The sequence below is a fragment of the Castor canadensis genome, chromosome 7 (genome assembly GCF_047511655.1).
Source record: "Castor canadensis chromosome 7, mCasCan1.hap1v2, whole genome shotgun sequence".
Taxonomy (NCBI): Eukaryota; Metazoa; Chordata; class Mammalia; order Rodentia; family Castoridae; genus Castor; species Castor canadensis.
In genome coordinates, this window is record NC_133392.1 from 18,428,293 (window position 1) to 18,453,771 (window position 25,479).

The following is a 25,479-nucleotide window of genomic DNA, read 5'->3' on the forward strand; positions in this document are numbered from 1 at the left end:
CTGAGGGAGTAAGAGAGACAAACCTGGAGGACTGGTTCTCTCAGTACATTTAGAACCTTTGGTCACTGTGCAAGAGTTGGTAGATACATGTCTGCCAATGATTATTTTGTCCTCATTAGAGGCCATAAACTGGTAAGCCCACAGGCCGAATTTATCTTGCAAATCTATATGGGTTTGGGGGCCTAAAAATATTTAATTTCTTTGAACAGTTGCCAAGTTAAAAAAAATGGAGATTTCACATTTATCTACATTTCTAGCCTCCCTTGAAAGGAAAGAAATCTAACTACACAGAATACATTTTCCCATGGCAGTGTTTGGCTGGAGGTGATAGAAGCCCTTAGTTGGGATATATACCCTCCACTTGACTCTAGTCTGCCCTACTCTCCATTACTCTATCTAATCTACTTTTATCAGTTATATTAACTATCCTGGTGCTAGGATGCTTTGAATTTGTGACATATTCAAGTGACAAGTTTGTGTGTATGGGTGTGTGATCTGTCCTTACTACAGATCAAGTCAAATCAAAGTGACCACATCAAAGGATACCATTGTTGGGTGCCCCCATTAATGGAAGTCTGTTAAAAAATTCTTCTCTGGGATGAAAGACCCATTCCAAGAAAAGGTATTCAGAAATGCATGTAATAGGGTCACTTCTGTGGTCACAAGGCTGATTACTCTCATAAGGTGCTGACATAGAATAAGAAACCTACCACAAGCCAACTATTGAAGGACAGATTTTGCACAGCCTCAAGGAAATAAAAATTAAAGCCATCCATGCCCTTCTTTGAAGGCAATAGAACACACATGGATAAAAGCAAATGTACACATGAATGTATGTGCACAACTAAATGTATCCTCACAGGGATGGATGCATGTGTGTAGATCTAGATGCTTATTTATTATATATTGACACATACAAATGATTCTGGTAGTGCTAGAAAAGTCACTGAAGGAAAATGAGAATAAGTGGCAGCTTGTGAGATAGCAAGAAAATGAATCTAAGAATTCTCTAAAGAGTGGCAGCATGAAATAGACATGGGAAGGTCATGAGTTTTGGAGTCAAATGGCCTTTGGTTGAAGTCTCAGCTCCACTACCGATTAAATTAATGGTTTGAGATAAAGCAAGCTAATTGACCTCTGAGCTCTACTCTTTCATTCTCTGAAATGGGAGTCCTTGCCTTATAGGACTTTTATGAAGAGAAAATGTAACTGAGAAGCATCAATCAGGGCTTGCCCACAATGGGCACCAAGAGATAGTTTCCTTGAATCAAGACAATGAACCTACTCTTCTGTGCTGACTCTGTTCTGAATCCTGATGCCCACTACTCCCTGGTGCTCTGAAGTGGGATTTAAAGGTACCCTTTGATTTTCCAGAAGTGATATTACAGAAATCTCAAAGAACCGAGGGGCCTGGAACTAGCTTGGGATTACTTCCTACTCTTAGAGAACTTGTCTAAGTGACTTTTTTGGACAGTGACTTGGCAGACTAAATTCTACAAGTCATGAGCTCAAACAAATAAAAAGGAAATCAAGTGAACTTGGCATGATGTTAGCACAATGAATTGAGATTAAGGGGCTGTGAAATGTTAGGTGGTCTCAGATCTGTACTCTCATGGCCCATTATTCATTTCGTCATCCTTGCTCCCAGATGAGAAGCACTCTGTTCTGGAGACTCCATCTCGGAGGTGACCTATGGTCATGTCCTGGCACCCCTGCTTATGTGGACTCTTTGGATCTACCCAATGGAGAGTTTTCCCCTCCTACTTCTGGAAAGGTGCTTATGTGGATTCTTTGGATCTACCCAATGGAGAGTTTTCCCCTCCTACTTCTGGAAAGGTCCTTCTCTTGTGCAGTTTTGCCAGGGCTGTGGACTTTGGGACTGGACAGGTGATGAGACTCGGGGAGGACTCTCTCCAATCACCACTCTTGATGTCCCTGGTTGTTTTTTTCTGCACATTCCACCCAGAACATCTGCTCAGATTATTGATCAAATGACCTCAGGGTTGGGATTAGACAGTCCTGGCCATAGGTCAAACTGGGAAACTGGCCAGCCTTTCAGTAGAACCTTCCCTGCATTCTCTGTTTTCTCTTCTGCTCATTGGCTCTTCATAGACATCTTTCCTTACATCTTTGGATTTTCATGTTCCATAATTTCCTTTTGCATGCCCCCTCCTATGCCTGGGTCACCCAAACCCTGGCCCACCCTAACCTGCAATGACCCATTCAAATTCTTCCTTCCTTTCACTCACTTGAACAGCCAAGACATCTGAAGAGGTGCTGCCCTCAGTTTGCTGCTGGGAAGAAAGCAAGTCATGTTTGCCAGTACCTGGTAATTGATATCTTCCTTTTGGGTTGCCAATGGTTGTATCTTTAGCTCCATGCCTTTAGGCGAGATATTTCATCTCTCTGAGACTTATGTATAAAAAGTTTAAAATGCCAACAATAACAACTATTCATTGGCCCCAAATGCTCTTTTTTTTTTTTTTTTAAATTTCAACTAAACATCCTGAAAGCCAAGATGGAATGTGCAGAAGAATAAAGAGCTGTTTTGTATGTGAAGAGCTGGAGTAGAGAGAAAATAGGAAAATAAAAATCAGACCTTCCTCTTAGTGTGGTTGTGGAGAGGATTGAAAGTGTAACTATGCTTTGTGTGCTGTGCAAATTTGTGTCAAGTTCAGGCTTAGGTACCATTATGCTATTTTACTTTCTGATTGAGAGAGGTACTTCAATGACTGGTTTTCTCATATGCTTTGTTTCTCTGCTATGAGTTTGTGAATTTGTGGATCACAGGGAAGAGAGACTTGTACATGAATGTCCCTGGAATCATCCTTCATAGTAGCAAAAAGTCTAAACCACTCAACTGTCCATCAATGGATGAGTGGATAAACAAATTTTATATTCACATAATGGAATATTGTTCATCAACAAAAGGAGAGGAGTGAGCCTTAGAAACACTATGCCAAATGAAAGAAGCCTGTCACAAAGGTCACATATATATGGTTCCTTTTATGTGAAATGTCCAGAATAGGCAAATCCATACAGACACTAAAGTGATCTGTGGTTGCTTAGAGGTTTTTTGGGAGGTGGAGTGGGGAGGACAGGGGAAATGAGAGTGAGTGCTAATGTGAGGGGTGTCCTTTTTCTGAATATGCTTTTTAGGAATATTCTAAAATTGATTCTGCTAATGGCTGTACAACTCTGAATACACTAGCAATCATTAAGCTACACACTTCAAATTGGTGAATTGTGTAGTATATGAATCATATCTTGATGATGCTACTATATATCTTTTAAAAAGGATGAAGACACAACTTTAATTTTTCTTTTTCTTTAGCCAAGTGTTAGTCTTGCAGGTAGTTTCCTGGGAGAAGGGTTGTACTTGACACTCTGAATTGGTCTACTTCCTGGCCAACACTGTGGTATGTTTCTTATGACGGCCTATACCCTTCCTGATGAGACCTCTCAGCTGACTCTTGCCATTGCTTCTTTTGCATTGAGGACCTCTTTAGTGAGCTGCTCCCTTCTGTACTCTGATAATCCTTCATGAGGGCCTTAGAGCAATGTTAGGTTTGCCTTACCTTGGTGCCTCCAGAGATGCTTATAATTTTTAACATAGGAGATGTGAAATCACTATTGTTGAATGAATGGCTATTCATTTTACAAAAGGGTTGCCTTTAAGTTGCTTTAAATATTGAACTTAAATGTATCAATACCACTTAAGGGGGACTGCAAGAGCCTGTTAGGAATATGGGGAATTTTCCTGCATTTAGCCTTTGGAGTAGCTTGGCCAGGTCATAGGGGTAGCAAGATGCAGGGCCATTATCCATTGCTAGGCCTATTAAAGCCCCAGAACCTACTTTCTTTAAAGCACTTCTTCTAGCCTAGAAGAGCAATGATAGCTTGGGAAAGGAAAGGCGACTGGAAAGGATGAAGAGATAGAGAAGTCGATTTGAAGTCACTAGAGTAGTCACTAGCAACAGGAAATTCAGTACAAATATGAAATGGTGTGAAGAGCATCTCCAGCACAAGAGCTCAGGTCACTGGGGTTTCCACCACTTTGCCAGTGTCACAGTCAAACATGCTCACGGTCCTGGTGACCCCAGCTGTGCTCAGCCCGCTCAAGTCTTGCTTCTTGGCAGGAGTGAGAAAGAAGTTTCTTGGCAAAGCAAAAGCAGCCAGGATGCTCAGCTGCAGCCCCTGGGCCTGGCATCTTGACTGAGAATGAGGTTATTGAGCACAAAGCTTCACTCCCCAGTTAGAAAATCCCCGCCAGGCAATGCCAAAAAGATACCACCCACTGCATCATTAAATTATACAAGCCCTGAAACTCGCTCCAGAAGCCTGGGTCTGCCTGTCCTTGTGATGGGAAGGAAGCATGTGATTGGTTGATCAAGCTCAGCCTAGCAGGCCTTATCTCCAGCTGGTTATTATTTGATGAAAGAACCTTCCTCCTCCAGTGGTGTTTCAAAACAGTGCTGGGAGTGCTTGCTGCTGCCGTCAGGGGCTTTTTACTGAGGTTACTGCAGAGCACCCAAAGTCCTCCAGCCTCTGGCCATACAAACAGCCACCCAGAGGAGTTTTTAATTCATCTATGACCTGGGGTAGTTTTCTCCAGAGTCTCTGTCAGCTTTGCTAATCATCAGATTGGAAATCCTCAAATACCATAAGAGTCAAGGATACAGGTATTTAAAATATTGGGGAATGGGAGGCTAATTTTTTGGATGTGATGACGTTGGCTATGGGGGTAGGATGGAGCAGAGACGCAAAGTAGAACACATGAGGAGCAAACACAGTTGAAGGATACAAGTGGAAGAAAATAGAGCTCACATTCTTGGAATTCTTTGGAAAGGTAAAGCCCAGGCTCATGAGTTGTTTGCAGCTTGGGAGAGTTGTAGGGATATTTGAGATGCAGTTCTTACATTTGTATTTGTTGGCACCCTGTGAAATTCTCCTTGAGGTCTAGCTATACTTCTGGCCTTCCTGTAAATCCCTCACTCTGGCTCAGAACCCTCTGAAAGATAATTACAAAATATCCTATTGTTTTAGCTTGAAACATCATTAAATCTGACTTACAAATGGGACATGGCCCTTGAAAGCTCTTCTGAGTAGTATGAATTCTTGTACCCATCCTTATAATGTTGACTACAGAGAACAGCAGAGTAGGGCTGAGCACCTCATTTTTAAGTTTGTTTCCCACTTTGAGATCTGTGTTTGATGTGCAATGTCTTTTTTCATCTCCACCATATTCATGACCCAGCAGTGTTTTCTGAGCTTGGGTTGGGCAGACATCTTTATGTCAGAGGACTTCCTCCTACAGATGAGAGGTGGGATCCATGTTGGGCCAACCTGGATCTAACCACCTGGAAAGAAGATGAAAGACAGGTGAAAAGATGGATTTTGTCTTTTCTAATTGTTAGCTCTGCCTGGAGGTGGCTGAGGAGAGGAAGATTCAATGTAAATTTGATTTTAGTGTTGAGTAAGAAAGAATGCTTTTATGGTACTTTGGTATTCTGAAGACAGATTTCACCCATATGCATTGCAGGCTAAGGAATAACTAGGGCAACAACAAGTCCTTTTTCTAGTTTTGGTGACTTTCTTTATTCTCAAGAATTTTTCATCCTGTTGTTTTAATTCTCAAGCATGTGTAACCATATTGTCCCTACTTTGTGAGCTGTAGTGGGAGGACACCATGGCTTTGTCCCATGGTTCTTCTTGGAGGGAAGATTCTTCTTCCTGCTGACTTCTCTGTGGGTGCCCAGGGAGCTTCCTCTGTGGGGCCCCATCAGCTTTCCTGGGAGAACTCAATAGCTCTGAGAAATTCAATAAAGTGAATCCTCCTCCCCTTATGACTTTAAGGGTCATGCTGAGGGGTGGAAGATGAGCCATTGCAGGGGTTTTGCCTCCTCCTCCTGATTCTTCTCTGCTCTTCTGGGGAGCCTGGATGGTCTGCATCTTGCTTGCCTCTCTGTTTTTCTCCTTTACCTTTCTCTATCTCTGTCATGTCATGTGGACATTCTTTCAGTTCTTTGCAGCTTCTGTGGTCAAATTCTATTACATTTTATCCTTTCTGATTGGAGTATTTTCCCTGCTACTGTGACCTCTGGTCTGGCCAAGTCAAGAGACTGAGTACATTATATCTCCTCTGTGATGATGTTAGGGACCTCTGAATTTCCTTTATTGGACTACTACCATGATGTTTTGTAATTGATAGCTTCTGAACTATCTCCTACATTAGGCTGACAGTTCTCCGGGGGCAGGAAATGTGCCTGACTTGCTAACTAGACCCCAGAGCCCAGGAGTGTCTGGCATGCAGGTGACTCTTATTGGTCCTGACAAATAACATGGAGTACCTTCTACCTTCCCAAAATTCTTCTAAGTGCTGTATCCTGATTGACTCAGTCCCACAATAAGCTGTGAGGCAGGTATCAATCTATTTAACAGATGAACAAACTGTAATTTAAGGAAAACGTCTAAGTTAGCACAGTAAATGGAGACCTCAGAGCCCATGCTTTCACTTCAAGGTGCCACTCTGAGGCTGAGTGAATCAATGAACAATGGGAGAATAACAGCAGACTAATAGCTGGAATATGACCACTCTCTCGTATCCTCTATTGGATCCGTTTACACAGCTAAGCCTTTGAGCGCCAACCAGGTGCCAGGTATGAAGATATGGTGGTAAGCAGGTACAGAACTGAGATACTTTTTGGTCTGAGCTCTGTCCTCTGTTAGGATCTGCTTTCCTCATCAGCCTCCTACCTGCTTTTGTAGCCAGGTTTAGCCTGAAGATTGAGAGGGACTTCAAATTTGACCTTTAAGGAAACTGGCATTGCCTGGATGCCCACTGTGTCTCAGGTGCTGTGCTTTGCCCTGATGCATCTCTCATTTATCTTTCTTAAGAAATAGAGAGTTAGTACCATCCTATGTTTCAGATGAACAAGTCAAGAAGGAAGTAACTTGCACAAGCTGGCAAGTGTGAGAGCTGAGACCCACTGTAAATGGGGTTAGCTTCAAAGCGTGAGCACTTTCTTTCTGGCAGGGAATTTCCCTAGAATCTTAGCTTTGGGGTCATAGCGTCTTGATCACTTGTCCTTTTTAATATTCCTGCTGTTTGTCTGTCTCCCCCTTCACCAAGTAAGGATTCCCTCCCTGTAGTGGTCCTTAGCCTTACCTTCCTTCCCCGACCCTGGAGCTAGCACCTTCTCTGGTTGCTTGTGTTTATGGGCCCCATAGTTATGCCTGGAGACCCTGCTTTGATCTACCCTCAGTCCTAAAACTACCCCTCCCCCCAGGCTCTTCCTTTCCCTGGAATGATCTTGGGGCATTTGGTCTTACATCACATTTAGAAAAGCCTAAACCAAGTTTCCCAGCTTAAGGAACTCTGATCTGTCTGTTAATCTTATTTAAAAAGTAGTAGAGCATGGAGAAAAGGGCCATTCAGATATGTTTTTGGATCATGCCTTTCTATTTGGTATTTAAATGGCCTAAACCCTAGTTTCCTTGCCTATAATATGGTTGCAATACTTCTCTCACAGGGTAACAATGAGAATAGAGATTTGTGGTGTGCCTACTGCATGTGCAGCACTGGGAACAGGGTGGAAAGGGAGGCAGAAGAAGCCACCTGTCCTTGTGGAAGTTACAACTAAATGGGGCAACAGGCATTAAAAATATCATATAAATAAATAGGTCATTCCCTTCTGGGATGAGAATAAGAACAAAGGACCTGATTCAGAAAGAGTTGGAAGCCAGTCAAGAAAAGGCCCTTTGGGGGAACCAACAGCATTTGAGCACTCAATGCCTCACCTTGACCAGAAAGCAGCAGGAGCTTAGTGCATGCCAGCCTGGCCAAGGGTCTGCTTGCTCTGGGGCTGAGAGTCGGAGAAACAAATGAGGGAGCTGGTCTGAATGATTCCTAAGACTGGGCTGCCTATACCGGCATCATATGATCCTCCTGACCCACAGCAAAGCACATGGCTTGAGAGAGCCTTGTGACTCCCTGTCCAGTGCTCTTCCTCCTCTGCTGATAAAGAGAGGCTGAGCCAGGGAGAAGGAGCTGGCCTACTGGGTCTCCCATGAGCCCCTCTGTCAGCACCTCCTTCCTACTTGCCCCACTGAAATTGATGTCCATTTCCCTGGGGTGGTTCCTCTCAGAAGTCCCCTCTTCCACAGAACTGTGTCCTTCCTGTGGCTGCTGTTCTCTGTGTCCTTCCTTCCCAACTCCTACGGGTGCAGCCTCAATGATTAACCCAACTGTTCTCTGCTGCGGAAATTCTGAGAACAGGAAGGCTGGGAGGTGGGCAGGGAGCTGAGGATTTGGGGATAGGCCCATTGTCTGTTCCTCTGCTGCCCATGAGTGCTCCCAAGGTTGCACAAACAGTGTCTTTAGTGAGTTTCAGGCCAGGGCATTAGTGACAGCTCTTGTAAGAGCTAGTTAGCACTTTTTTCCAGATGAAGCCAGTGGCTCTCAGAGGTAGTAGGAAGACTGAGCCTGCAGAGTGATAAAGGGAAATGGTTAGTTCAGGCTCCTGAGAGAATAGTGATGTTATAATCTTTAACTGCCCCTCACCTTTTCTGTGGGGGCCCCCATTCCCCAGTCTCCAGTGGCATATTAATTCTTCTTCCACCTTCTCTTCCCTACTTGGGGCCTCACTCTTGCCTTCAGCTGTTGGCTAGTCAACTCTTGCCTATTGTTTGCTGGGTACAGGATACAGTGGGACCTCCTACAGGTATCCTTGTTTCAGCTAAGGATGTCCCCAGGGAACAATAACTGTGGGAAGATGGAGTAGGATTGAGAGTTCAAGGCACACAATTCTTCTCCACTTGAATTCTGGATTCAAGAATGCTTTGTTGCATGGGGGACTCAGAGGCTGAGAAAAGAACAATGCAATAAAATACTAGTCCAAGAGCATTTCCAAAGAGACTTTGAATAGCAAATTGCACCTCAAACCTAACCCCCACCTCAGGTCAGAAGAGGAAAATGACAGTACACTTGCAGTGGAAATTTCATTGTCACCATTTAGTTCCCTACAGTCTTGTTAATCCTGTATTAGTGGGATCAAGTTCTTCAACGGCTAGCAGTGTTTCAGATGTGGGATGGGACTCCCGGGTGTCATGCAGAGCAGGCTGATGAAAACACTCCATCACCACTCCTGGGCTTTGCAGCAGCAGGAGGAAAGCCACAGGTGCCTTCTCCCCACCAAACCTCCTCCTGCCCCAGCACTAACTTACAAAGCTTTGCATTCTCCACTCAGGGCCTGTGGGATTGATGGGGATGTGGCTGTGTATTGGGCTTCAATGTCCTGCCAGAAACCAGGGTGGCCAAAAAAACACTAAATGAGTCCCGAAAGGCAGGTACACCCATTTCCCTGAGGACTGGACTTTCTCTGCAGGGACGGAGTTGTTGCTGTGAAGCATAACCCTGAGGGTGTCTGGTAACACTGTGTTTGTTTGTTGAGTCTTTTCCACATGGTGACTCTGAGGAACAAGGGCCTGGGAAAATGCAAAAGTTGGGCCTGAGAGCTCTTCTAAGACAATGGAAACGGGGGATCAGGCAGCAGCAGGAGTTTGGCTCCTCTCCTCAGCTCTGACCCCATCCTCTTCAGGGATCATAGAAGAGAAGCTGAACTTTTGCTAAGAGGTCTCTAGGAATAGTCCATTGCAGTCCTGACCCCATTAAGCTCCCTTTGCAATGCATTTAGTTATCTTGTGGGATGAAACTCAGGGTGAGCCTGTTGGGTGGGAGGGAGTACCCCCACCAGGCAGAACAGCACAGGAAAGACAAAATATTACCTCTGATGCCCAGGTCACATGTGTCTGTGAAGCAGCACTGTGTGTCCCTGGTGCTCTGTTCCCAGCTCCTTCAATGCCCCCTTTTCACACCACCATCCCTGCCTCACCTCTAATTAGCCTGGACTCAGCAATAAGGCACAGTTAATGCTCTCACAGAGCTCCCAGCTCAGTGGAAGGAATGGATAATTAAACAGGCAATTGAGTGTAACATTACAGAGTGGAAAGTGTGACCAGGGAGCAGTGCAGTATGTTCACAGAGCAGCACTGTCCCCCACTGCCACCCAGTCTCCCTTCTCCACTCTTGCAGTCCTTTAGCTGGGTGTCAAACCTAATTCTTCTTTAACCCAACTCCAGTGGTACCACTGGGTCCTCAGCACAACTGGTGTACACTGCAGGTGTATGCTATATGACGATTTTTTTTTCTGGTCTAGGGTGACATAAGAACCAAGAATAAAGTTGCAAATTTTTTCTTTTTTTTTTTTAGTAGTACTGGGGCTGGAACTCAGGGCCTAAGATAGGGTCTCACGAACTATTTGCCTTGTGCTAGTTTTGAACCGCAATCTGATCTTCCTGATCTCTGCCTCCTGAGCAGCTAGGATTACAGCGTGAGCCAGCGCAGTGCATGGCTAAACTGCAAGTTTTCAATACTCAATTTGAGGAACTTCGCTGAGTTCTGAGAGTCTGTGCTTTCTGCTTGTTGGGATGTTAAAGCATTCTTCAATTTATCAAATGATGGTATTTGCTAATACAATTTATATTTAGTTTAATACAATGACTGGGCAGAATTAAAATTAGTTTCCTTTTATTTACTGCACTTTGGTAGCTCAGAGTCTTGGAAGACTGGTCCAAAAAGCTGCCTATTTTTGAGGCTAACACCCATGTAGCCCTTGGGATGTGTCTCCCAGTTTCTGATTTCCCAGACTCTACCAGAGTGGCAGGCTTAATATTTTCAAATTCCATTCACTTCCCTAAGATACCTAGATAGCTGTGGCAGCCAGACCCTTAAACAGAATCTACTGTTTTCTTAGTCTTCTAGGCTTCTGTATGTTTAATGCCTCAAGTATCTGTTTTCTGGGCCAAACTCATGAAAATCTAAAAGGGAATTATCTGTCTCAGAAAGCAGTTGCAATGGAAATAAAAGCCATTAGTACTCGGTGGTATCAGGCTGTTTAATTTTTCATTGACATTTCAAGATCAAAGTTGATCTTCAGAGTTGCATTAGCCCAGGTCTCCAGCTTCCACTCAGATGTGGCTTATAGAGTATTGCAAAAGATGTGTGTACCCTGGCTTGGGGTGACAAAAATGTAGGTTCTCTATCCACCTGCTGAGGTTAGGGAATCCAGGGCCATAGAATCTGCTTTGATTATCTCAGAATATATCTGGTTATCCTGATATTTTATTTATTTGTTTTTTGGTGGTACTGGAGTTTGAACTCAAGGCCTCAAGCTTGCTAGACAGGTGCTCTACCATTTGAGCCATGTCCCCAGCTCATCCTGATATTTTAGATATGGTCCAGGACATTGGCAGTCCCTCCATAGTGCTTGACAGATGAGAGAAAATGTCTATCAGGAAAGCCAAATCTCAGTAATCTAAGTGATAATATACAAGTTCTTGGACTATAGTTGGATGTTTCTGTGTTAGAAGGTGTTTAAAATGAGCAAGTCTTGCTAAGCTTAGCCATTTACTGGTAAGGCATGTTTTGTTTTACCTCTGTTTTTAATGTTGGCTTTGAGATATGCTTGAACTGAGAGCTTCTTGAGTTCTAAGACATGTCTAATGCATGATATTGGTAGACACTGTCTTCTCTCTCTGCTCATCTCTTCCTTGCGATCCAGCACATCTGTTGGCATATACAAGACCAAAAAGATGGTTGTCAGTGATAATGACTATTACATTTTAGGAAGAATCGGTTTCTACTTTGACCCAATATGATTCATAATTGTTAATATTTTTCACTTGTCTAGTTATTGAAAGTTTTCTTTGACTTGATTACTGTGTTGGTTTTTACCCTAAGAAAAGGAAGGAGTGGGAGTGTGTAACTGGTAGGTAGCAGAAATCAGCATCTAGGTGAGCAGTCTGTATTCCTGGTCTTGGTATCCTAATCCTGTGGAACCTTTCCTAGAGGCTCATTCAGGGGCTGGTCCAGGCTGCAGAACAACAGGTGTGATCCACTTGAACCTACATAATTGTGTTTGGTTGGCCTGGGCTCTTAAACCAACATATTGTTTCTCACTGAGCACATCTCTCCTGTAACAGGTGGCCCTCTAGCTGGTCAACAGCTTGAGTTTACAATTAGAATATTGCAGAAGGTTTCGGGGGGGTATTTCTCATCCCGGCTTTTCCATCAACCAGTCATGTGGCCCCAAGGAAGCCTTTTATCTCTCTGGGTGTTGGTTTCACCATCTGTAAAATGTGTTGGATTAGATCAGAATCTCTCAACCTCTGGCACTGTGGATATTTAGGGTCAGGTTATCTATTTATTCTTTCATTGTGGTACTGGGGATTGAACCCAGGGTCTCATGCATGCTAGGCAAGTGCTCAGCCTTTTGTGTCATGACCCAGGCTTAAGATAATTGCTGATGGGGGACGTCTGCTGTGTTTTAGGGTACTTAGCAATATCCTGGCCTCAACCCACTGGATGCCAGTAGGGCTCCCTCCCCTCATTTGTGACAACCAAAAATATGTTCAGACATTTCCAAATGTCCACCAGGGAGACAAAAATCACCCTCTAAGTCAAGAACTATGGGACCAGATGATATTTACCTCAGTTTGAGAAACCAGAGTAAGAGGTATTAATGCATCTTTTTTTACCAAGCTTCTACTGTGTACTAGGCACTGTGTTAGACTTTGCTACTTAAATATCTGTTTACACAGATTCTATTGAGAAAATGCCACCTGTCTCATAAAAATCTGAGTTAGAGCTAGAATGGTATCTGCACAGGCAGGCGTCAGACTAGGAAGAAAGTGGAATTCCTATTTGGATTTTTTTCTAGCCATGTAATCTCAGTTTCCTCACCTGTAAATCAGTTTTAGACATCATTGCAAGACATAGTGCTCTATGGATGGGAAAGTAACTAGAACCTAGTTGAGATTCAGTGACATTAAACTCGTTCCCCCTTTCTTTCCCTTTGATTCTGAGGGAATCAAATTGAGGAAAACCATTAATCTGCCAGCCAGGCTCTGCTATCTCCACCATCTGCTCTCCTCCCATCCTCCCTCCTGCATGCTCTGTTGTACACATACACCACACCACACTACCACACACAAACATAGACTACAACACACGTACACTACCACACACACACACACACACACACACACACACACACAAGTAAATTCACTCTGAAAACAAAGTACCCAGAAGTGGCCTGGTCCTCCAAGACTCCAGACCACACTAACCTGTTGCTTATACACAGCTATGCACTATAGAAACCATCTCCTTTGCCCCTTGGTCTCTTACCTTCTCAAAGTTCAGCCCTTGCCTCCCAGCCCAGATCCAAGGGACTAGCTAATTGATGTTTTGCTTTCATGCTTATATACTCAGTCTCGGGTGCCAATTGAATTACTAAACAGCCAAGCACCAATAATATCCACCCTTCCAAAGAGAATGCAAAAGATTTCTGAGGGCTGGCACAGAACGGTGATTCTTCTTTTGCCTTTTACCTATGGTCAACAACTCCTAAGTTTGGTTGAAAGAAAAAGACTGAAATATCCAGGCTCAATAGTTGAAAGATGCTGAGATTAGTAGAGCGACTTAATACACCTTTTCCTTCAGTGGTAACTATTTGGGGCCTGTTTAGGATGGAAGTTTGTGCAGGTTCTTAAGAGTGTGGGCATGTGAAATCACATGTAATTTCAATACGAATGGAACCTTTGTAAAAATAGCATAAGTTGAGTTAAAGTCTGCTGTACTCCTAAGTGATGATTATAATTCAGTCAAGAGGCTATTGGATCAGTAGAGTTCTATTCCTATCAGAATCTTATCTTCTAGTTTACCTTTTTAACTCAACAGTTTATCCACCTATAGTATTAAAAGGGCCTCACTATGCACTGAGCACATTTTCAATGGTTTTCTTTAACTCTACCCTACTTCTCATTCTTAACCTCTTTCTACTGTATCATGTATAGAATGAGGACTTATGGATGGATTGGCCACCTGTGGGCAAAGTCTTTCCCACCACCTGTTTGGTAGATAAAGTTGTATTGGCACACAGCCCCACTGATTTGTTTATGTATTGTCTGTGGCCTCTTTCATACTCAACAGGATAGAATAGTTGTGATGGAAACCATATGGCCCACAAAGGCCAAAATATTTGCTATCTGGCCGTTTGTAGAAAAAAATGTGTTTACTCTTGATTTAGAGTATGAGTGTTGGAGTGAAACATGCCTGGTTTCAAATCAGGTTTTGGTTTCTTGTTAACTGTGACATTGGGAAAGTTGCATAACCTCTCTATGAAACCTAATGTACCACAATGATAATAGATAGATACTTACCTTGCAGGGTTGCTGTGAGAATTCAGTGAGAGAGACTGTATTTATAAATACACTATAGCCTGCACCTAGCACAGAGTATAAGAGTATATGCTTGATAAATGGTACCTATGATGTTCATTCATGCCTCTATCCAGCAAATGTATATCCAGCAAATGTCTAGCTATAGCCCAGTGTGGGGCCTATGATGGAGAGAGAAAATTCTTGCTCTCACAGGGCTCATGTTCTAATTGGGAGGATAGACAATGATCAGGAAAAGAAGCCAACAGGTTATTTTCAGACAGTGATAACTATTATAAATAAAATAGAACAATACAGAAGAAAGTAACAAGGCAGAGGACAGAAAATTGCTAATGGAGCTAAGAGCTAAAATAAGAATGAATGAGCCATACAAATATCTGGAGGAGGAATGTTCCTGGCAGGAGGGACCAGAAACACAAAGGCCCTGAGCCAGGGGTGAGCTTGGCTTGAAATAGTGAGATGGCCTTGAGAATGGGGGCACTGAGGGAGGGGAGAATGGTAGAGGGTATGGGAGGAGAGGAAGGCAGGGGTTAAAGCAGCTCAGAGCTTGTAGCCTTTGGGCAGGTGAGCAAATCAGAACCAGGGTAATCTGAGACCATGATGATGCAGAAATGGAACGGGTCCTTGGCCTCATTCTGTGATCTTTGTTGGAAGTTGGAAGTTGTGTTATTATTTCTCCTTGATCTCTGGCATTGGTCACCACTAGAAACCAGAATGAGTAGGGACTCTCATGAGCCCTGGTCAATGTGACAATTCTTGGTTGTGCCAAATGCATCACATCGTCTGCTGGACTCAGCCATATGGAACTTTTCTCCTCACAGTGCCCCTTACTCATTTGACAGACCTTTTGGCCAATGCCATTACCTCTTTGAAATCATTCCTCATCAGGAGCTTTTATTTGCTTCTCTGGGTAGAGCACTTAAGGTGAAAATCAGACAATGTAATCTTAAAACCTCTAATGAGCTTCCAGCCACATAAGACCACCAGATAAGCATTTTGTTCCTAGTGTCATTCAGAATTCATAGCTCTGGTTCCTATAATTAGCACTTCTTTTATGTCTGAATCACAGAGCAGGCATGAAGAACCTTAGTAATAGTATTTTACCTGTTTGGGATTTAAAAGAAGCCTTAGATATTATCAGTTATTCAAGCTGTCTCCACAATTGCTAATAAGAGTCATACACTAGTCACAGTTGCAAAACACTGCTGCATATTTGGCTCACTTTGAGGTAACAGTATGCCTTTGGTTTACCTTTCTTTATCCATTTTGAATGACTTCTCTCTTTCTTTCTTCCTTCATCATCTTCATCACCTTCAAAACCCTTTATTGGAAATACACATTAGTCAACTTTTTATCACTATAACAAGAATATCTGAGGCAGGCTAACTTTATAAAGAAAAGAGCTCTATTTAACTATTTCAGAAGTGCAAAGTCTAAGGGCCCCTGTTTGTTGATGGTCTTCCTGCTAACAGAGTCCTAAGGTGTCACAGGGTGTCACATGGCAAGAGATAGGAGCAAATGTGCATGTGTCTGTGGTCTTTCTTCTTCTTCTTATAAAGCTATCAGAATACAATCATGGGGGAGTCTGCACTCTACTTACTTTATTAATCCTAATCACTTCCCAAAGGCCCCACCTCTGAACATCATAGTTGGATTAAGTTTCCACACTTTTAATACCATTAACATATGATTCTGCTGATTAAGATTCTGCATAAGTCCAGGTAGACAAACAGTATTCAAACCATAGCAGAAGCAGGGCTGGGGAGGTACCTCAGTGGCAGAGCCCTTGCCTAGCACATGTAAGGCCTTGGGTTTGATCCCAACAACACACACACACACACACACACACACACACACACACGCACACGCACACACACACAGAGCAGAAGTAATGTACAAATACGTGTTTTAACACATATTACTGTTAAAAGAACACAGTTAAATGTGTCTATCTTCCAAGCCATGCTTTCAAAAACTGATTATTTTTATTGCCAAATTGAACATATTTATGATGTACACTGTAATATTTTGACATACATATATACATTGCAGAATGATTAAATCACATCTTTCACTTCATATGCTACATATTTTTTTGTGGTGAGAATATTTAAAGTCTGATCTCTTAGCATGTTCAAGCTTAATACTTTCTTATTTTTTGCCACATGGGTTTGAACTCAGGGCCTTGTGCTTACTAGGCAGGTGGTCTACCACTTACGCCATGCCCCCATGCCTTAGTTTTTCCTCCTTCGTACACCTTCCACATAGCTGAGGCCATAGGTGTGCACCATCACGTCTGACTTATTGACAGAGATGGGTCTTGCTAACCATTTGCTTGGGCTGGCCTCAAACCTCAATCCTCCTGACCTCTGCTTCCTGAATAGCTAGGATTACAGGTGTGAGACATGATGCCTGGCCCTCAATTATTAACTATAGTCACTGGGCTACAGAATAGACCTCCAAAACTTATTTTTTCCTACCTAACTGATATTTTAGCCTTAACTAACATCTCCCCATTGCTTGCCTTCTCTCCCAGCCCTTGTCAACCATCATTCTTCTCTCTGCTTCTATGAGCTCAATATTTTTAGATTCCATATAAAAATGACATTATGCAGTATCATTTATTTTTTGGTGCCTGGCACATTTGATTTAGTGTAGTACACCCTAAGTTCATTCATATCATCACAAATCACAGGAGTTCTTTTTTTGTAAAGACTGAATAGTACTACATCGTATATGTATTTTCTTTATCCATTCATGTCTTAATGGATACCTATGTCAGTTCCTTATTTTGGCGATTGCAATTAACACTGCAATGAACATGGGAGTGTTGATGTCTCTTCAACATTCCAATTTCATTTCCTTTGAATATATAACCAGAGGTGGGATTACTGGATTACATGGCAGTTCTATTTTTAATTTTTGAGAAACTTTCATATTGTTTTCCATAATAGTCATATTACAAACTCAGATTCTTAATCTGGGGTCCACAAATGACTCTGGAGGGAATTATGAATCTGCTGAAAGGGAACACAAACTTCCACATGTCCAGTTTTCTAGGGCAAATGTCTGGAATTTTATCAGATTAGATTATTTCATGCCAAAAATTTAGGAACTACTGTTTTATGGATTTTACTGACTTAGTCAATGGTATAGCTACAATTGGAAAAGGAAAATGTGCTGGGGTTAAGCTGGGAAGCCTGTGATTTTAAAATACCCCCTTTATCAATTATGATGTGTGGCACTAACACCTGGATTCAGTGTCTAGTCCTTCTTTTCTTAAGAACTTTTAGCTGTAAGCATTATATTGTACCCACTATGAGCCAGGCACTGTCTCAGTGTCTTACATTTTTTAACTCTTAATCCTTATAAAGTAGATACTATCATTAACTTTGTTTTACAGATAAGGAAAATGAAGCACAGACAGAGAAAAACCATAGAGGGAGTTTACATTCAACATTCTTTCCCAAGTGTGGATCATGTAGATTGTGAAGCTGTAATTATTGGTTCAGAATAATTATAATTTTGAACATGTCTGAACAGCAGCCATGTTGTAATCTTGGAGCACATGCCTAATTAATTACAAGATTCCTACATGTGCTGCTTCTGGTTTTGGAATAAGAAAAGTTTACGAGGTCATGTGCTGGTTGATTGCTCTGCTTGTTTGAAATTTGGCTAAGAGTCACTGTGGTTAAAAAAAAAAAAAGGTTAAATAACCAAATAGTTAATTTTATTTTTGTAACTGTTATCATTACTAAAAACTCACACTGTGTACACAAGGCATGTCACAACTCTGTAGAGCTGAAACCTTAATTCTGGGATGTTAAAATTTCATTTCAGGATTTGATCAATTGATGGGGTTTTAGATATAACTCACTCTTTGTCTAGATTATATTTGTTCAACAGTTAATGAGTAAGTGACCTAGAAATTTAGATGGCCTATCTTTAGAGGACATTGCTTAATCTAGACAGAAATCAACATTAGTGATATTAAGAGTTATTTAACCCCTCCATTGACTAAAGTGGTTACTAGGAATTCTACAATTCTTGTGTGCAAGTTACATGTGTCCAGTGATTTAAGGAGATGGAGCAGGAATGCTGGAGCAGATCTGAGAGCTTCTGTAATAAAGGGGAAAATGTTTTTCCATCTCATAAGCAGAAATGGATTGCAGAATTGGGGATGTAGTGAAAGTATAATTCACCCTGAGTAAAGGGAGGTGTAATAAATAAGATCAAGCTAGAGAGGGAATTGGATGAGGGAAAGCCTGTTGTCTGGTACTTTACTTCCATGTCGGAGATCATTTTTATAATATGAGGATGACCAACAGCTAGAATAGTTTTGATTAAAATCATAGTCAACTGTGTTTTGACTTTATATTCAGGTTTTGCTTTACATCAGGCAATTTAGATAATTAGAAACTGGGTTGATGACTAATTATTTCTCTGGAAACCATTTTTTTTGAGAAATTTGTGAGTTAAAAGCCAAAGACAGTTACATACAGTATGTTTAGAACACTCAAGGGAATAAATTTTCCAAAAGAATCTATGAGCTTTTATATGTCCTTGAAAGTAATAAAATTAAATTTCTTTAGAAGTATTCTAAATGTGAGGCTTAGTTGAATTTATATTGATCTTCCTCCCAATTAGATGTAATGAGTGAGGTTCTAATTTACTTTGAACTCATTAGAAAAAGAATAATATAAATGCAAAGTGTTTCTGTTCCTCCTCTTCATGAAAGTTCCTTCCTTTTTGACAAAGATTGATTCTGAGGGACAAAAGGTCATCTCCAGCCATGTCTAGCTTTCCTTTGAAGTATTTTCAAATTCCTTCTTTCAAATGTATTGGGCAGATGTGTGTTTACCTTCCAGCTTCTGCTTGGCCTTGTTCTGTGATATTCTATCTCATGATGCACCTCTCCCCTACCCTGGGTTGGTCACCACTAGGCAACTGGGTCCCTGTTCTCCCTTCAGTTATGTTGCTCTGTCTGTTCTGACCCAGCAAGTGGGGGTAGGAGATGGGAAATCTACTGCCTACCTTTCTATCAAGCTTGAATACACAGGCCTGAGACCCACAATGTCCTGACCCCTCTCCTCCAAAATGCTATGATTTACATATCCCTTCTTTAAACACTTTTGTTCCTAGAGTTTTCTTGTCCAGGAATGTTGACTGTTATCAAAGCCATCCACAGTCTCCTTTATTATGCAGTTAATTATGTCTTGTATGTAGACTTTTATTTTGGCAGTATACTACCAAAAGTATGTATACTTTTATTTTGGCCTGTATATAGACATTTCACAAATACTGTCCATCTACTTCATGCAAGGCATTGTTCCATGCTAGGAATATGGTGGAAGAGAACGGGAGAAGTAAAAAATGACACTTAAGATGAAGAGGCAAATATTAAATGATTAATTTTATAATTAAGTATTTAATTACAACTGTGATAAATCCCAGGTGAGAGAAGCATTTGACAAGTAGCCCAACTTTTGGGTCAATAGAGGTCTTCATGAGATGTGAGATTTGAGCTGTATTAGGAAGGGTAAATTAGAGACAGGAAGTGAGGTGTGGGGAGCTATTACAGCAAGAGGGAGCAGCACATGCAAGGGGAGGGCACACTTCACTTGAGGAACTGAAAGAAAGCCAGGGTGGCTAAATTCAGAGAGACACAGGGTAAGTAAAATAATTGCTTACAATTATTTACTGAATAATTGAAAGCATTCCAATCAGTTGGGGTGGGGATGAGGAGGTGTTTGACAAAGTGTTTTTGGGTTTTCACATGTTTGTTCTGGCTGATGTGTAGGAGGTTGTCTGGAATGGCCGTGGGTAGCAGAGCAGACATGAGGAGTTCTGGCAATAAGCTGTTATGCCTCCCAGGGAGGAGAGTTTGTATTAGTAGAGTTCAAGTGGAGAGGAAGAGATAAGTGGGTGACTGATTTAGAGCAATTTTCTGGGAGTTAGTACTGGATTGGTTAGGGAGAAGAAAGCCAGAATGATTCCTAGGTTTCTGGTATGTTAAGGAGAATATGGGTTAAGAATGAAGGAGGGCTTTGAGGCAGCAGAAGATATTTAGTAAAACCATGTAGGTCAGTAGAAAGAAATGTAGGAGGCGTGGGTTGTCTTGGCACCCTGGCCCTGAGATGGTGGTTGCCAAAGAACTATGGCAATGTCCATAGCAAATCCTAACATGAATTATAATAATAGCTACAATTTAGTAAACCTTACCATGTGGCAGGTACTATGCTCATTATTTTGCATACATTATTCTATTTTACCTCCAAAGAACCCAACAGGTAAGTGGATATTGGTGAATCTACTCTCAAAATGAATGAGTTGTTGCTCAGAGAGGTTAAACCACTTGTTCAGGCAGCTAGGAAGAGTCAGACTTAGGAGTAGAAACTGGTTGTCTGGCTCCAAAGTCCTCACAGAGCTCCTAGACATTCTGCTACAAGGACTTAGGATCAGTCCTCTGATACCCCAAATGCTAGCAGCCTAGTTCTCCAGCCAATGCCGTCTGAGTCTCAGTGCCTTTGCTCTTCTGGAGAGTGCGGCTTCAAGTTAAGACCTGTTATCTCAGGTTTAAGACCTGTTGGCCTAGCCCTAGTGCCCTGGCTCCTACCTAGGCTTTCTAAAGGTACCTGTGCTGTGGAGTCAGGTGGATCTGAACTTACACTGGGGTTCTGCCACTTGCCAAATTCACCTAACCTTTCCCTGTGCCTTAGTTTCCTCTTCTGAAAAACAGGGATACTAATTGTTCCTAGCCCATGGAGCTGTTGGAAGGTTGAGTCTCTCATTTGTCTCCATATTTATTCCCTATTCTTCTCTGTTCTTATCTCTGTCTCTTGGGGGTATGACCCTGCAAACACATGCTTTAGGCTTCCTTGCAGCTTGTTTCAGCCAATGGGAAGGGACAGCAGGTAGTAGGAGGACAAGAAGAGGGTGAGCCAGGGTATATCCCTTTTGCTTGGGTGGTGGCTCTGTAGTTTAGGCTCCTCCTGGGCAGTCTCCTCTCCTTTGTCCCAGTTGGCTCTGTCACTCCACCTCAAGGGAGTGTAGTGATCTTGTGTTGTTGTTAATCTCTGGGTTGCTTCACCACCCCCATTTGCCCTTTCAGCTCTTTCAAGACCTTTCTAAATACTTCTCTGTGTGAAAGTTCCAATCCTGAGTTGTCTGGCACAGGGTCTTTTTCCTGGCTGTTCCATGACTGACAGGGAGACTCACTTGAGGCAATTCTTATAAAGTGCTCCAAACTGGCTTAGGCTTGTAGTAAGTGCTGAATAAAGTGACACTTACAAAGTGTGCTTACTTTCCATCTAGATTCTCTGCCAATTTATCCCAGGCAGTTTCCTGAGAACACTTCAGCTTCTAAAATGCTGCCCACTTCTCTTTCCAGACTGATCAAGTCTACAGACCTGTGCTTTTGTTTTCATTCATCTATATCTAATCTTACAAGGTTAAGGGTATTCAGATTCCTCCATGACATTTGTGACACACATCACAATTTAATTCTTAATTTTCTGAACGTCTTACTGTAGTTTTATCTGGCCCCTCCTGGCTTTCCACACACTCTCCCTGCCACTTTCCATTTGTTCCCCTCCAACATTGCTAGCTTTAGCTCAGTCCTCGCTCTGCCAAGCTCTGTCCTTCCTCTGAGCTTTGGCATGTCTAGTTGCCCCTTGGACAGGTCTTCTCTGGGCTCCTTTAAGGACAAGGCCTTTCTTGCTCTGGCTCAGTGTTGCTACTCTCACCTTCTAGAAGACCTTTTTGAGGACTTAAAGGTTGGTTGCCTCTGTTGTTCTCTGTAACAGATGCTGTTTGGATTCTTATTTGACTTATTTGTTTATTATCTTTCTTCCTTCCATCTATTCCTATATGCCATAGACCACTGGACTGTTAGTTCTACAAGGACAGAATCCCTGTGTTACATCTTCATCTTTATATCTTCAGCACTTAGCAAGTACCCTCAGCCAACATGTCATGAATGGATGAATATTGAATTAATCTATCTTTAAACAGCTCATGTCAAGGTTCCCTATAATCCCAAAGTGATTATTTGTGGTCCCTTACCCTGGTGATTGCCTTATGCAGAAGTCAAGCACAGGTACTGGCTCAGTTCAATCTGGTCTCCTTTTTCCTTACCCTGTGTGGTAGACAAAGTTCCAGTCTCTCTATGACATGCTCATAGACTGGGACCTTCACTGAGGTGCCAAAGGCTCTGGACTCTCACTTTTCACAGTTGTTTTGCTTCACTCTCTGAAGACTTGCTGCTTCCTAGGTCCTGCATGGGATGTGAGGGATTTCACATCAGCATCACAGTTAGATCCCTCATCCCTCTCCCCTTCTCAGTGCCTGGGCTATTCTGGCTCTACCCACTTCTCAGACAACCTCTCCTCACACAATCCAGTTCAAATCCAAGGAAAAAACAAAAGCTCACTTAAGTTTTCTCTTCTTGGCTAGGACCACAGTCAAGCAGATTGTCAGTTTTTGGCTTTCCATCACAAAAGGCTGTGAATCCTGACTACTCTGCCTCCCTCAAGGGATTAGGGAAGCTTCTGTGAGAAAGGGGGAGCACCTTTCGTTCCTTAAGAGTGAGTGAACAGTAAAGATATCCAAGTTTAATTTCTTAATTATCCTACTATCTCAGGGCCCCAGTTCTCTAAAATCGAAACCTTGCCAGTGACACAGCTACAGGCTAGAAGTCTGGAATCCACCTGGTTCCTGCTATGCTTTTTTCCCGGGGAGTTCAGCCTTGTCATGTGCCTCATCTGGTAGGTGGCTACAGGTCTCCCAAAAGCTTGACCACTTCCTGCTTGGCTCCAGTATATTTGATGACCCTGAAGGAGTATTGCTCCAACCTGCCTTGTTATATGTACCCTCCCATCTCAACGTATGTACAAGTTGATTTGGGCTTGGTGCATTCTTTGCACATTATCTCTCATTATAACTGACTTTGGTGCTAGGGTGAAATTTTCTCATCTTCCATTCTGTTTGGCTCTGTCCTTTTCACTTCTCCTTCCTAGGCTGAGGTCCCAGTGTGCCTTGTGCCAGAACCTAAAAAATTTATACAATCATAAGTCACAGTTCTGTCCCCTTTAAGACTTGGAAGCAAGTAGATATGTAAGAGAAAAGATCACAAATATTTAACATGGGAGCCATTGCGTGGGGCTGAGTAACTGGTTGGGCATGTAGGCTGGGTGCACTTTTCATGGTACAATATTTTGGAGAGTCCTGCTTTCTCTAGAAGAAGGCAGGTTATTAATTATTTGCTGATTTGAATTGTCTAAATTTGGATAATGGTCCTATAAACAGGAGTTTATAAAATTATAAATACATTTATTATGTGTAATGTAAACAAGTGTATATAAGTTTATATAAATATACACACACACTCATGTATGATGGACAATGCAATTAGCAGTCCAAGGGTGAGTACAATTAATGACATTTTCAGTGAGTACCACACTTAATATTCCAATCATCCTTTAATGTCTTATTCAAAGCTTAATCTACTGAAAAATTTACTAATGAAGTACCTTTCAGCCAAAATGAAGTTCTTATTGTGCCTTCAATATGGTAAAAGAGAGTCAGAGGAGTTCTATCTTCTTCTTGCTTAAGGTCATTTGTAAAAGACACACTGGCAGTGACTAAACTCTTGCTCTTTTATTTATTTATTTATTTATTTTTCATATGTCTGAGTCATTTTAGCAGCAGGAGTTGTGTTCAGAATTAAATATGAATCAGGAATGCACATGCCTGAAAATAAGAGAATTCAAGATTTACATAGGTGGAGATCTGATACAACCTAGAGGTGTGTGATGAATAGTGTTGGGGATGGACCTTCCTACATAGTAAGTGGGGGGAAAGTGAGAAAGAGGAAGTGTCTGCAGTGTCTGTGCCCTTTTACAAGGATAAAAAAGTTCCAGAAATCCTCAGGATTGCCTTTCTCGTAGGTCACATTGCCCTGAGCATTGGTTGCAGGGAAGTTGCAATATTAGGGAACAAGGTTATCATAATTGACTTTGATACCTTATTTCATTCTTTTTCTCAGGACTGGGCAAGGGATCACTCTAAACACCATTGGAGGGAGGGAAGAGGTGTTGGACAGATGGGTCTCAGTGCTTGTCCAAGGCAACTAAGTGAGTTCTAGAAGCTATGCACCAAAGAACTTGATGCTGATTTGTGAACCTTTCTTTAACAATTACCAGACAGAAGTAAATACGTATTGACTGAAAGCTCTAAGGGAGGGAATGTTCTGTCTTGCTAAGGCTGAATCTGCAATATAGCACCTGGCATAAAATAGAGGTTTTATAAATAGTTATTGACTAAAGGAATAAACAAAAGGAGCATGGAGAAAAGTGGATGATGGGAACAGCATGGATCCCTAAGAACAGATCATCTGAAGTATTCCATTCGAAAGTTTTTGATAGAGGGTAGTTGTTACATTTTAGATGAAGGACTGTTATAGATGCTTGCTGTTGGATGTTGGCAGGTCAGTCAGCAACACTTTCATAATGTCTTCGTGGAGAAATACCACTGTAGGTAGGTGATCTGTAGCAACTTGGACAAATGTTTTGATCAAGGAGTCTGGGACAGTCAGTCTGCAGGGAAGCCTCCTGAAGAGGGACTGCAAGGTAGGCAGTGTGAGGAACTGGCAAGAACTTGGAACTTAGTATGAAAAGGCCTGGGTTTAGATTCCTTTTCTGCTACCTTCTGTCAATCCTTCTTGGACTTTGTGCTGCTGCTACCATGTATTTTATTCCTGCTTATATTATAAACCTACAAAATATTGTTTTCATTTTAAGCAATCAATTATCTTTTTGAAGGATTTAAAAGATAAGAAAACCATTTGCCTTAATATATATGGTTTTATAAGATCTTAATTCCTTTGTAGAGTCTCATATTTCCATCTAGTAGCAATTTTCTTTTTTGCCTGAAGGACTTTAGCATTTCTTATAGTATTAATTCTGTGATGATGAATTCTTTCAGTTTTTGTGTATGCCAAAATATGTCCTGGTCTTTTTCACCTTTCCTTCAGAGACACCAATTGCTTGTATACCCAGTTAACTGATATTTTGTTCATTTTTATTTTCAGTTTTTTTCCTCCCCCAGTGTTTCATTTTGGATAATTTCTATCATAATATTTTAAGGTTCTTTATTTTCTTTTGCAGTAATAGCTAAATCTGC

General features: G+C 41.8%; 1 protein-coding gene and 1 long non-coding RNA gene across 3 annotated transcripts in view; one reads left to right on the forward strand and one right to left on the reverse strand.

Moving 5' to 3' along the window:
- Window positions 1-4,443: 4,443 nt before the first annotated feature.
- Gpam (glycerol-3-phosphate acyltransferase, mitochondrial) overlaps window positions 4,444-25,479 on the forward strand; it is a 57,726-nt gene continuing 36,690 nt past the window's right edge. Inside the window, exon 1 of one of the 2 annotated variants that reach the window (XM_074078316.1) lies at window positions 4,444-4,682. The gene's annotated coding sequence lies outside the window, so the exon portion shown is untranslated. Of the gene's footprint in view, window positions 4,683-24,842; window positions 24,927-25,479 lie in introns of those variants that run through there. The other variant, XM_074078317.1, reaches the window with a different exon arrangement.
- On the reverse strand, window positions 5,566-13,287 carry LOC141424746 (uncharacterized). Its single transcript, XR_012449628.1, has 3 exons — window positions 13,247-13,287; window positions 11,495-11,626; window positions 5,566-8,485 (listed from the first exon to the last, which is right to left on the reverse strand). It is a non-coding gene; the product is annotated as an uncharacterized lncRNA (long non-coding RNA).